Here is a 12,307-nt window from a genome sequence, read left to right as displayed (position 1 = left end):
CCTCCTTCCCTCAGCCAGGGCATTGAAAATGGGTCGTGGATGGATATTCCAGCCTGAAAATGACCCAAAACACACAGCCCAAGGCAACAAAGGAGTGGTTCAAAAAGAAGCACATTAAGGTCCTGTAGTGGCCTAGCCAGTCTCCAGACCTTAATCCCATAGAAAATCTGTGGAGGGAGCTGAAGGGTCAGCCACAAAACCTTAATGACTTGGAGAGGATCTGCAAAGAGGAGTGGGCCCAAATTCCTTGAGATGTGAGATGTGTGCAAACCTGGTGGCCAACTACAAGAAATGTCTGACGTCTGTGATTACCAACAAGGGTTTGCCACCAAGTACTAAGTCATGTTTTGCAAAGGGGTCAAATACTTATTTCACTCAATAAAATGCAAATCAATGTATAACTTTTTTGAAATGTGTTTTTCTGGATTTTTTTGTTGTTATTCTGTCTCTCACTGTTCAGATAAACCTACCATTAAAATTACAGACCGATCTTTTCTTTGTCAGTGGGCAAACGTACAAAATCAGCAGGAGATCAACTAATTTTTTCCCTCACTGTAAGGAATGAAACACCAGAATTCTGTTACAGGAAAATATTTAAAGACAGGGTTGAGTTACAGAGTGACTGATATCACTCCGGAATAATTACTTTTTATCCTTTTATAGTTACATTTAATATCGTAGCTTATGTTGTAGCAACTAGAACATTTCTGAGGCTGATGTCTAAAGGATCCTGAGCAGGTTCCTTTAGGATAGGAATAACTCTTGCTCTCTTGAAGGTAGTTGATGGATGATCAGATGTTATGGAAGCACTGATGATGATGATGATGATGATGGTAGTGATGACGAGGAGGAGGTCTTGTGAGATCTTCCTGAGCTTGTTGGAAGGGATGTTAGCAAGTTAGCTTATTTTATGGCAGCTACAGTAGAACATTTCTGAGGCTGATGTCTGAAGGATCCAGAGCAGGTTTCTGAGCTGGTTCCTTCAGGAAGGGGAATAACTCTTGCTCTCTTGAAGGTAGTTGATGGTTGACCAGATGTTATGGAACCATTGATGATGATGATGATGATGATGATGATGATGGTAGTGATGAAGAGGAGGAGGTCTTGTGAGATCTTTTGGAGCTTAGTGGAAGGGATGGAATCCAGTAAGCAGGTGGTAGGATTGGAGGACTGAATGACTTGTAGGATCTCTTCTGTGCCAGTGAAGTAGAAGGTTGAGAAGATGTTGTGGAGAACATGGAAGGAGGTTAGATTCAGTACAGATCTTGGTTCTCCAAGAGTTTCTGCACAACATATTCCAGGAGCAAGATAAGAAGTCTTACTGGGTTTAGTAGACCGTGGTTCAGAAAAGAGAGGACAGGAAGATGAGGATGAAGATGTTGGTCCAAGAGTTGGAGGAAAAGGAGTCAGGGTCAGGAAGATGGAGAGGAAGATGAAGATGAAGATGGAGAGATGGTGGTGGTTGGTGTTATGCAGGAGAGAGAGTGATGGTGAAGAATACCAGGAGATGATGAGAGGAGTGAAGAGGGGTGGAGGTCATGTGTGTAAATGGAGCAGGACGAGTGAAGACCAGGTCCAGAGCTTTACTGACCGTGTGTGTGGAAAGACGACTAAATAACATTTAATATGTTTTATTGAAGGGAAAAAAGTTAGTCTCTCTCTCTCTCTCTCTCTCTCTCTCTCTTCTTTCTTCCTGTCTGTCTCTCTGTCTGTCAACCCACCCCCTCTCTCTCCCTCTCTCTCTGTGTGTCTCACTCTTTCTCTCACTCTCTCTCTCTTTCACTGTCTCTCTCTCCATCTCTGTCTGTCTCTCTCTCTCTCTCTCTCTCTCTCTCTCTCTCTCTCTCTCACACACACACACACACACACACACACACACACACACACACTTGTTCGAGCACTGAACTGTATCTTCTTCGCTCTCTCTCTCTCTCTCTCTCTCTCACACACACACACACACACACTTGTTCAAGCACTGAACTGTCTCTCTCTCTCTCTCTTTCTCTCTCTCTCTCACACTTATTCGAGCACTGAACTGTCTCTCTCTCTCTCTTTCTCTCTCTCTCTCTCTCTCTCTCTCACACACACACACTTGTTCGAGCACTGAACTGTATCTTCTTTGCGCTCTCTCTCACACACACACACACACACACACACACTTGTTCGAGCACTGAACTGTATCTTCTTCGCTCTCTCACACACACACACACACACTTGTTCGAGCACTGAACTGTATCTCTCTCTCTCTCGAGTTTGTCCACATTTCTTCTTGCTAACTGTGCTTGAAGTTGACATGTGATCTCTCTCCTCTTAATTCAATTAAGGCCTTATCTTATTCCTCCCTCATGCGCCTCTCCATCACGCCGCTTTTTTTTGTCTTAACCCCGCTGCGTCTCCACTGCCAACACAAACACATCTCCTCTCAGAAGCTCGCCATCGAAATCTCTGCACTTAACACTCGTCACGCTCCAGCTCTCAGCCACAAAGCCGGAGCGTTTGGCTTTGATCGCCGCTCTGGATTTGCGACACACGTTAAAATCCAGACCCGTAGGCCTCATCCCGCTTGGATATGTGTAATAATCTCTAGTAAACACATTAAGCCTCAGCGTGAGATGGGGGTTTGTACGTGAGTGCTGATGGTCCTGACTGATGTGGCTTCTTCCCAGAATCCCCCTGAAAATCTGCTCGGACTTTTTTTTTTTTTTCTTCCCTGCTCTCTTCATGCCCCTGCGCATAACGGCACCGGCCTTCAGGACGATTACCTCTAATGGGGCGCTTAAAGAACAAAAGTATCCTCAAAGTCACCTTTAACTCCGGGTTTTTCCCCTCGCTTTCATCCCTGATGCGATTGAGACATCTCGAGCTGCCCGTCTGATCTGAAATACGACGCTATTCCTGACTGAGATTTACAGATACAGATCACACACACATACCAAAAGTGTTTTATAATTGTTTTTAAATCCCTTACATTCAGATACATATCAATAAGATCCTCCCGAACGCTCTGATCTTTTTTTTTTCCTTTGGTAAAATAAATGAAATTAAATAAATTAATAATAATAATTAAAAAAAAAATCAATAATAAAAAAATAAAATAAATAAATAAGTATGCAGATGAAAAATAAATGAATAGTAAAAAAAAGTATAATAAATGAAAACATATTTTTGTAAAATATTTGATTAATAGTAAATATTTAAAAAAATGTTTTCATAAAATATTTGGTTATTATATAATAGCACAAAAATATATGATGTTGAACTATTGCAATAACTAATGCACAAATAATGAAAATAAATAAATAAATAAATAATATGCAGATGAAAAATAAATGAACAGTGATAATGCATAATAAATAAAAAAAATACTTCATAAAATTAATAAATGAATATTTTAAAAAAATGTTTTCATAAAATATTTGGTTATTATATAATAGCACAAAAATATATCATGTTGAACTATTGCAATGAATAATGCACAAGCAATGAAAAGAAAACAACACTAAATAAATGAATAGAAAATAGAAAAATGAATGAATAAATGAATAAATAAGTAAATAATATGCAGATACTAAATAAGTGAATAGTAAAAATGTATAATAAATTTTAAAAAATATTTTCATAAAATTAATAAATATTTTTAAAAAATGTTTTCATAAAATATTTGGTTATTATATAATAGCACAAAAAATATATTATGTTGAACTATTGCCATAAATAATGCACAAATAATGAAAAGAAATAAATAACGTTAAATAAATGAATAGAAATTAGAAAATAAATAAATAAATAAATTTGAAAAATGTGATATGTAATAACACATTAATATACTATTTATTGTATTATATAGAAATGTTATCAAAATAAATAATATGCAAATGAAAAAAGTGAGTAAAATTTGCTAATTGGTTAATAATGTAAAATAAATAAATAAAAATAAAAAAATGTAGATAAATATCTAAAAATTTAAAATAAATTAAAAATTATTTAAAAAAAATGTATAAAATATTTGATTGATATAATATACATAGATACATACATATATACAGTGAAACCTCAGCATATGAATTTAATTGGTTCTGGAGGCAAGTTCTTAAGGTGAAACTGTGTATTGCGAAACAAATTTTCCCACTGGAAATAATGTAAATGCAGATAATCCGTTCCAGCCACCCAAAAATATGACCAATATTCCCAATACGAAGCGTATGGAAACTTGACCCAAGCCAAGCATTCCATGTCAAGGCTCCTCACAGGAAGTCATGCCACCAAGCTTGGGCTAAAAATAGAACAGACCGCCCACACCACCAATCTGTCAACAAAAAACACCCGAAAAATCACCTAGCTTTTGAACGCATGCTGAAGGTAACGTTGGTATCGTGGGTTGAGTCTTTCCAAACAGCTTTCACTGTCTGAAAACAAATTCGTAAAAAATTCATAAACTGGCTTCGGTTGGCTTTTCACTGACGCTAACAAGTTTTGAACGGCTCCCAGACGTACGCACAATGTACGCTGATGTTTGTTTCGGTCATATACTAAAAATGCTTCGTATGCCGAGGCTAATTTCTTACAGAATTTCAATTCTTAAGGTGAAAATTTGTAAAGGAGGACATTTGGATACCGAGGTTCCACTGTATATACATATATATATACACTATATTGCCAAAAGTATTCGCTCACCCATCCAAATTATCAGAATCAGGTGTTCCAATCACTTCCATGGCCACAGGTGTATAAAATCAAGCACCTAGGCATGCAGACTGTTTTTACAAACATTTGTGAAAGAATGGGTCGCTCTCAGGAGCTCAGTGAATTCCAGCGTGGAACTGTGATAGGATGCCACCTGTGCAACAAATCCAGTCGTGAAATTTCCTCGCTCCTAAATATTCCACAGTCAACTGTCAGCTGTATTATAAGAACGTGGAAGTGTTTGGGAACGACAGCAACTCAGCCACGAAGTGGTAGGCCACGTAAACTGACGGAGCGGGGTCAGCGGATGCTGAGGCGCATAGTGCGAAGAGGTCGCCAACTTTCTGCAGAGTCAATCGCTACAGACCTCCAAACTTCATGTGGCCTTCAGATTAGCTCAAGAACAGTGCGCAGAGAGCTTCATGGAATGGGTTTCCATGGCCGAGCAGCTGCCTCCAAGCCATACATCACCAAGTGCAATGCAAAGCGTCGGATGCAGTGGTGTAAAGCACGCCGCCACTGGACTCTAGAGCAGTGGAGACGCGTTCTCTGGAGTGACGAATCATGCTTCTCCATCTGGCAATCTGATGGACGAGTCTGGGTTTGGCGGTTGCCAGGAGAACGGTACTTGTCTGACTGCATTGTGCCAAGTGTAAAGTTTGGTGGAGGGGGGATTATGGTGTGGGGTTGTTTTTCAGGAGCTGGGCTTGGCCCCTTAGTTCAAGTGAAAGGAACTCTGAATGCTTCAGCATACCAAGACATTTTGGACAATTCCATGCTCCCAACTTTGTGGGAACAGTTTGGAGCTGGCCCCTTCCTCTTCCAACATGACTGTGCACCAGTGCACAATGCAAGGTCCATAAAGACATGGATGACAGAGTCTGGTGTGGATGAACTTGACTGGCCTGCACAGAGTCCTGACCTCAACCCGATAGAACACCTTTGGGATGAATTAGAGCGGAGACTGAGAGCCAGGCCTTCTCGTCCAACATCAGTGTGTGACCTCACAAATGCGCTTCTGGAAGAATGGTCAAAAATTCCCATAAACACACTCCTAAACCTTGTGGACAGCCTTCCCAGAAGAGTTGAAGCTGTTATAGCTGCAAAGGGTGGACCGACGTCATATTGAACCCTATGGATTAGGAATGGGATGTCACTTAAGTTCATATGCGAGTCAAGGCAGGTGAGCGAATACTTTTGGCAATATAGTGTATCTCAAATGATCATGATGTCTCAGTGCATGAATGAGGAGGCAAACTTTCACCAGCCAACTTATTCTGGATGATTGATTACATTCAGTTTAAGCAACACATTGTGTACATTTAGTATATATATATTTTTTCCAACTAAAAAAAAAAGGAAAAGAAAAAAACAAGGGTAATTGGAAAAAATCTAAAAACCCAGAATGGCCCGGAGCTAAAATTTGGTTCTCTTTGGTGTGGTTTGTGTTACGGTATGATCTTAGCCTTTGTACCCCATCATTTGTCCTGCAAACAGTTTTCGGATTTGGTTTTCTTTTATCCGACCCATCTGTCCGTCCTCTCTGGTTTCATTCAGTCATGGACTCGGGCTTTAAGAGCGTAGCTTCACACGAGCACTTGTGTTCCTCTGTAATGGAGGAAAATGAACTAAATGGCTCTTGGCAGAGTGAAGAACTTTCTGTGGTTTCCACAAAGGACTAAGAGCTACTAGGACTCTCTCTCTCTCTCTCTCTCTCTCTCTCTCTCTCTCGCTTGCTCTCTCACTTTCTGTCCCTGTCTCTCTCTCTCTCTCTTTCCCTGCCTCTCTCTCCCTCTGTCTCTCTCTCTCTCCCTCTCTCTCTCTCTGTATGTGTGTGTGTTTGTTTCTGTCCATCTCTGCTTTTCTTTCTCTTTTTCTGTCTCTCTCTCTACCTGTCTTTCTCGCGCTCTCTCTCTCTCTGTCTGTGTGTGTGTCTGTCTCTCTCTCTGTGTTTCTTTATCTCTCTCTGTGTTTCTCTCTCTGTCTGTTTCTCTCTGTTTGTCTCCCTCTCTCTCTCTCTCTCTCTCTCTCTCTCTCTCTCTCTCCATTTCTCTCTGTCTTTCTCTTTCTCTCTCTGTCTATCTCCCTCTCTCTCTGTCTTTCTCTTTCTGTCTGTCCCTCTCTCTCTGTCCTTCTCTCTCTCTGTCTGTGTTTGTGTGTGTGTTTCTCTCGCGCTCTCTCTATCTCTCTGTGTATGTATCTTTAGCTCTCTCTCTCTCTCCCTCTCTCTTTTCCACTCTCTGACTATCTTTCCATCCACTTTTACAAACGTTAAGCCGTCTTATGAACACGTTCGTGTTTCCATTGACTACCATTTAAACACCACAGACAAGATGACGTCATCCAAAGAGCAACACACACACACACACACACACATACATACACACGTGCTACGTCATCATTTATTCCAATCCTCACTAATGACATCTTCCTGTCTGCAGACGCTACAAATGCTTCAGATTGAAATTATAGCTTTTTTCCTCCAGAAGGTTTTTTTTTTCGTCTTCTTCTTCTTCTTCTTCTTCTTCTTGGACCAAAATTTTCTTTGGCAGAAGTTTCGTTTATTCATCGCATCTTTTTGATTTACGACTTTCACCACAGACATGATGGGTGTTTTCCCAAAAAGCCAACTCTCATATGCCTCAGAGTTCAGACAGGATAGGATCCATTTTCCAACATCGTTTAATCGTGATTCAATTAAAAATAACTTCACACGTCTTCCTTTTTAGGTGGAACATTTAGAAATGGGTTTATGACATCACAGTGACATCACTAACCTCCGTATGGATGCGCAAAAAAGATAAGGACATATAGTTATTAAAGTCTCCCCCCTTTAATGAGGAGAAAGCTGCTCTATGAATTTAACCCAAAAGCAAACAAACATAGGAATTATTTCTTGTGAGCAGAAGCAAATCTAAAAGTAACTAAACTAACTAAAAGTGTGAGAGAAAAATGTTATTACATCACACAGTGTGAGAGCCAATCAGATTTTACCATGCAAATTACATGGATGTGACTCAGATCCTCTCAGGTTATCTAGCTAGTGATCACACATACCCTAGTTAGCTAGTTATCATCAACTGTGAACACACATACTCAATAAAATCCGCTCAGATTAGCTAGCTGGTTGCTTTAGCTTTGAATACACATCCTTTTTGAAACTCTGTCAAGTTAGCTCCTGCTAGGTAGCTAGTTATCATTAACGGTGAACACACATGCTCTATAAAATCCTCTCAGGTTATCTAGCTATTTATCATTAACCGTGAACACACATCCTGTCAGAACTCCTCTCAGGTTATCTGGCTAGTTATCATTAAACGTGAACACAAATCCTCTCAGAAATTCTCTCAGGTTAGCTAGCTAGTTATCATTAATGGTGACTACACATACTCTATACAATCCCCTCAAGTTAGCTTGCTAGTTATCATTAACCGTGAACACACATCCTCTCAGAAATCCTCTCAGGTTAGCTAGCTAGTTATCATTAACCGTGAACACACATGCTCTATAAAATCCCCTCAAGATAGCTAGCTAGTTATCATTAATGGTGAACACACATCCTGTCAGAAATCCTCTCAGGTTAGCTCATGTTAGCCAGATCTGTTGATTTCGAACGGTCAGTATGGCTCAACAATTCCCTTCAGAGATCCTTAGCTTATATTAGCCTTCTAGTATCGAATGGAATTGTATAAACATGCCTTAAAACTCTCTCTCTCTCTCTCTCTCTCTCTGTAATTTCACTGCCCTCACGATCATACAGAAATAAAGCAGCGGAAGCCCCGGACTGACCTCTGCCATGCGTCATGGATCTGTAGGTCTCGGTCCTTCGGCTCCGTCTGCCGCTAAAGCTAATATTAGAAATCGTTAAGCAGAACCTCAAACCTCAGAGTTCATTTAGAAATGCAGCTCTACTTAAATACACATACATCACTCAACTGATCCAGATCTTAGTGGTTCCTCTGAGAGAAAGAGAAAGAGAGAGAGAGTGAGAGAGAGAGAGAGAGAGAGAGAGAGAGAGAGCAGCTTGCTCACACTTTCCGCACCATTAATGTAGCCGTAAACATGGGAACCGGCTAAATGGTGTTAAATCCATCAGGTTTACCTCTCTCTCTCTCTCTTTCTCTCTGCCTCTCTATATCAGGCTGTCAATCTATCTGTGGTTTATTTAGCCTCCTGTGGTTTTTCTGAAATGGAGAACTTAAGACGTTCGTCAGGGAGTGTTTGGCAGAAATGACTTCTTATTTAAAGAAAGAAAATGACGGGGGGGGGGGGATGTGGAGAAAAACAACATCTGAAAGGAGCAGATACATGAATTTCCAAGAGATGGGAAAAGAGATATTTTACGCTCTGGTTAGCATTAGCAGTGAGGACTAAGCCTTCTCAGAGAAATCCTGTCAGGTTAGCACGTGCTAGCCAGCCACCATTACTACACTGTGAACAAATCCATTAAGAAATCCTGTCAGATTAGCTTATGCTAGCTAATCATACCTTGTGAAGTAAAAATCCTGTCAGGATTCTAAACAGCTATCGTTAAGTCTAAAGCTATTTATAGTGACCAGTTTACAAATTTAATCCTGTCAAATACGCCTGATAAGTGGGAAATTTTGTTTATTATTCATATTACTCAAAAATCATTCAGGTTAAGGCCTACTAGCTAGATAGTTAGCATTAGCAGTAAATATTTGCAAATGTAGCTCAAATTAGAGTCAAATTAGGTTGTGCCAGCTAACTGGGTAAAATGACTGACATTTTATCAATGAAAATTCTGTCAGTTTAGCTCATATTAGCTAGCTGACTAGCCTTTCTAATGAAGGTATCTATTTCTCACACGTTTATAAACGTGATTTAAACATTCTCTTAGAAATTATTTGGCTTGGTTGCTAGCACAATGGTTAGCATTGGCATTTAAAACCTCATGTCATCGTCGGTTTATCTCCACCCACGTTTTAGAAAGATTGACATGTTGACATGGGCAGACACTCCTTTTAAAAAATCCTTATCTTATATGAGTCAACTAGCTAGCTAATAATAATAATTTTAAATTAGATTAGATTAATTAGCAACCATACAGGGGAAATAAATCCTCTCAGCAATCCTGTTACGTTAACATTTAGCTTTACCGATGAAGATTTTGCACGTTTTATGAATAGAACTATTTTATGAATGAAATTCTCTCAGCTTGTGTTAGCCAACTAGTTAGCATTTTGTCCCTGGCATTTCCTTTTCTTATAACTATAATAGATCAAAGTGAATTCAAAAGTCAAAACACTAGTGCTAAATTGCTAATCTGATGATTGCAGTCCAACCTGCTGCTTTGTGTGTTGAAATGATGTGTGGAATTTCAATCTGTCAACGACTCGTTCATCAAATAATTACGCCAATATTTCCTCCGGCTGTTTATTTTTCCCTTTCATAATGTCACAGCGGTAAACAGGATTTTTCAGGTTCCTCGGTTCGTTTCATCTAAATTCGTTTCTCATTAATTAGTCAGTCCAGGCATCTAGTCTGTCAAGTTAGGACAGAATGAAAGAGTTTTTCTTCCACCTTGTTTTGTGTAAAAGCTTGCTATCTTTGGATTAAAATCAACTCTAGCGTATACATTTAGCAGCTTATTTTTTTAATTTTGCTAATTGTGCTAGCTAGCAGTAGGCTGTGGAAGGATGTTTGGCTTTTAGAGCTGGAGCAGTCATACATTTAAAACTTCCTAAGAGCAAAACATAAATCTTTCCAATTTTGTAACTGAACAAACAACGTTATTGACAACAATGATTTGCTAACTAGCAAACGAAGCAGCCATTTTTTAAAAAAAAGTGAATAATCTTACACAGGGAACACAAAGATAGCAAGAAGGAAATGTAAACTTTGAGCTAAACAAACATTTAGAATGTAGTTTAATGTAAGAACAATAACTTTACGATAACAAAAAATAACGATTTTGCTAACATTCAGACTGATTTGTTGATTTTCACTCCAATTTTTTTTGGCCATTTTCTTAGCATCTGCAACTTTTGTTCATTTTGAATCGACATCATCATCTTTAACCTGTAATGAAAAATCTTTAATAATGTTTACATGTTTTATAACAAGTTTACTAAGTGGAATTGCCCTAATTTTAAGAGGTCAAATATTATAAAAACCCACAAAAACAACAAAATTTCTCATATTACACTGAACAATGTTCAACATTTAATTTACAATAAAAAATTACAATAATTGCAGCTCAGTGCAGTATTTATACTTTCTGAGACTAATAGAGCTAAAGAAAGTCGCGCTAACTGTAAGCTAATATCTAGCTTTTTTGGGTTTTTTTTTTGCTAACATCTAGGATCTTTGCTAATTGAAATTGTCCTAGATTAAATACGCAAATTTGGAATGTAACCTCAAAGTTTCATATAACATTGAAAGAACTTTAAAGCATGCAATAAATTACATTTTCCATCCATCCATTTTCTATACCCGCTTTATTCCTAATTAGGGTCACGGGGATCTGCTGGAGCCTATCCCAGCACACATTGGTACACCCTGGACAGGTCACCAGTCCATCACAGGGCCACACATATAGACAGACAACCACACACACTCACACACACTCCTATGGGCAATTTAGAATTACCGATGAACCTAATGTACATGTTTTTGGACTGTGGGAGGAAACCGGAGTACCCGGAGTAAACCCACATAGGCACGGGGAGAACATGCGAACTCCACACAGAAAGGCCCCGCCTGTTCAAACCCAGGACCTTCCTGCTGTGAGGCAACAGTGCTAACCTCTAAGCTGCCATGCTGCCTTGTTAATTTTCAAATTTCCTTACTTTGAACTTTGTTTTACGTGAAAAATGTTTAACTGTTTTTTTTAACATTTAGGATCTAGATTAAATACTCAAATTCAAAACCTAACTTATAATATAAGCTAAAGTACAATATTAAAATAAAGGCAGGTGACAACAAAGATCATTTCAGATTTGAATATTAGCTCACTAATTATTTTCATTTATTTCTAGCTCAAATCTTGCAGCTAACTAAAGATCTGAAATTGACCAACATTAGCCTACTGTACACCTGACCTCAGGTTGCTTATATAAATCACACACACCTCCATGTGCACCCACACCCACCCACACACACACACACACACACATACACACACACACACAAACCTCACATTGTTAACACAACACTGGTTTGCGTCGTGTTCGGGGGTAGAATGTTAGGAATTCTGTGCTGGGTGAACCGCCGGCTGTCAGCGCAGGCTTCAAACACGAACCTTAATGAGTTTTTAGCCTCAAGCATTTATCATATCACAAACCTGTTTCTTTGAATTTTAGGAACATCGCCAAGGCCACCAGGACACACACACACACAGTTGTGTAGACCATCTAGCTAACACAAAGTATCCCAAACAAACTGATATCTGAACTAATATCAGAGGATATTTCCCTGACAAAACAAGCTAGCTGAAACAAGGAGCTAATCTTAGAGAATATTCTTAATCAAAAAACGTCCCAAGTGAACGTCCCAAAGACAATTCGCTAATATTAGAGAATATTCTTAGGGAAGAAACTAATTAGCTAACATACAATATTCTAAGCAAAATGAGAATTAGAGAGTATTCTTCAGACACAAC

Source organism: Hemibagrus wyckioides, linkage group LG22 (genome assembly GCF_019097595.1).
Source record: "Hemibagrus wyckioides isolate EC202008001 linkage group LG22, SWU_Hwy_1.0, whole genome shotgun sequence".
NCBI lineage: Eukaryota > Metazoa > Chordata > Actinopteri > Siluriformes > Bagridae > Hemibagrus > Hemibagrus wyckioides.
This window is presented reverse-complemented; position numbering follows the sequence as displayed.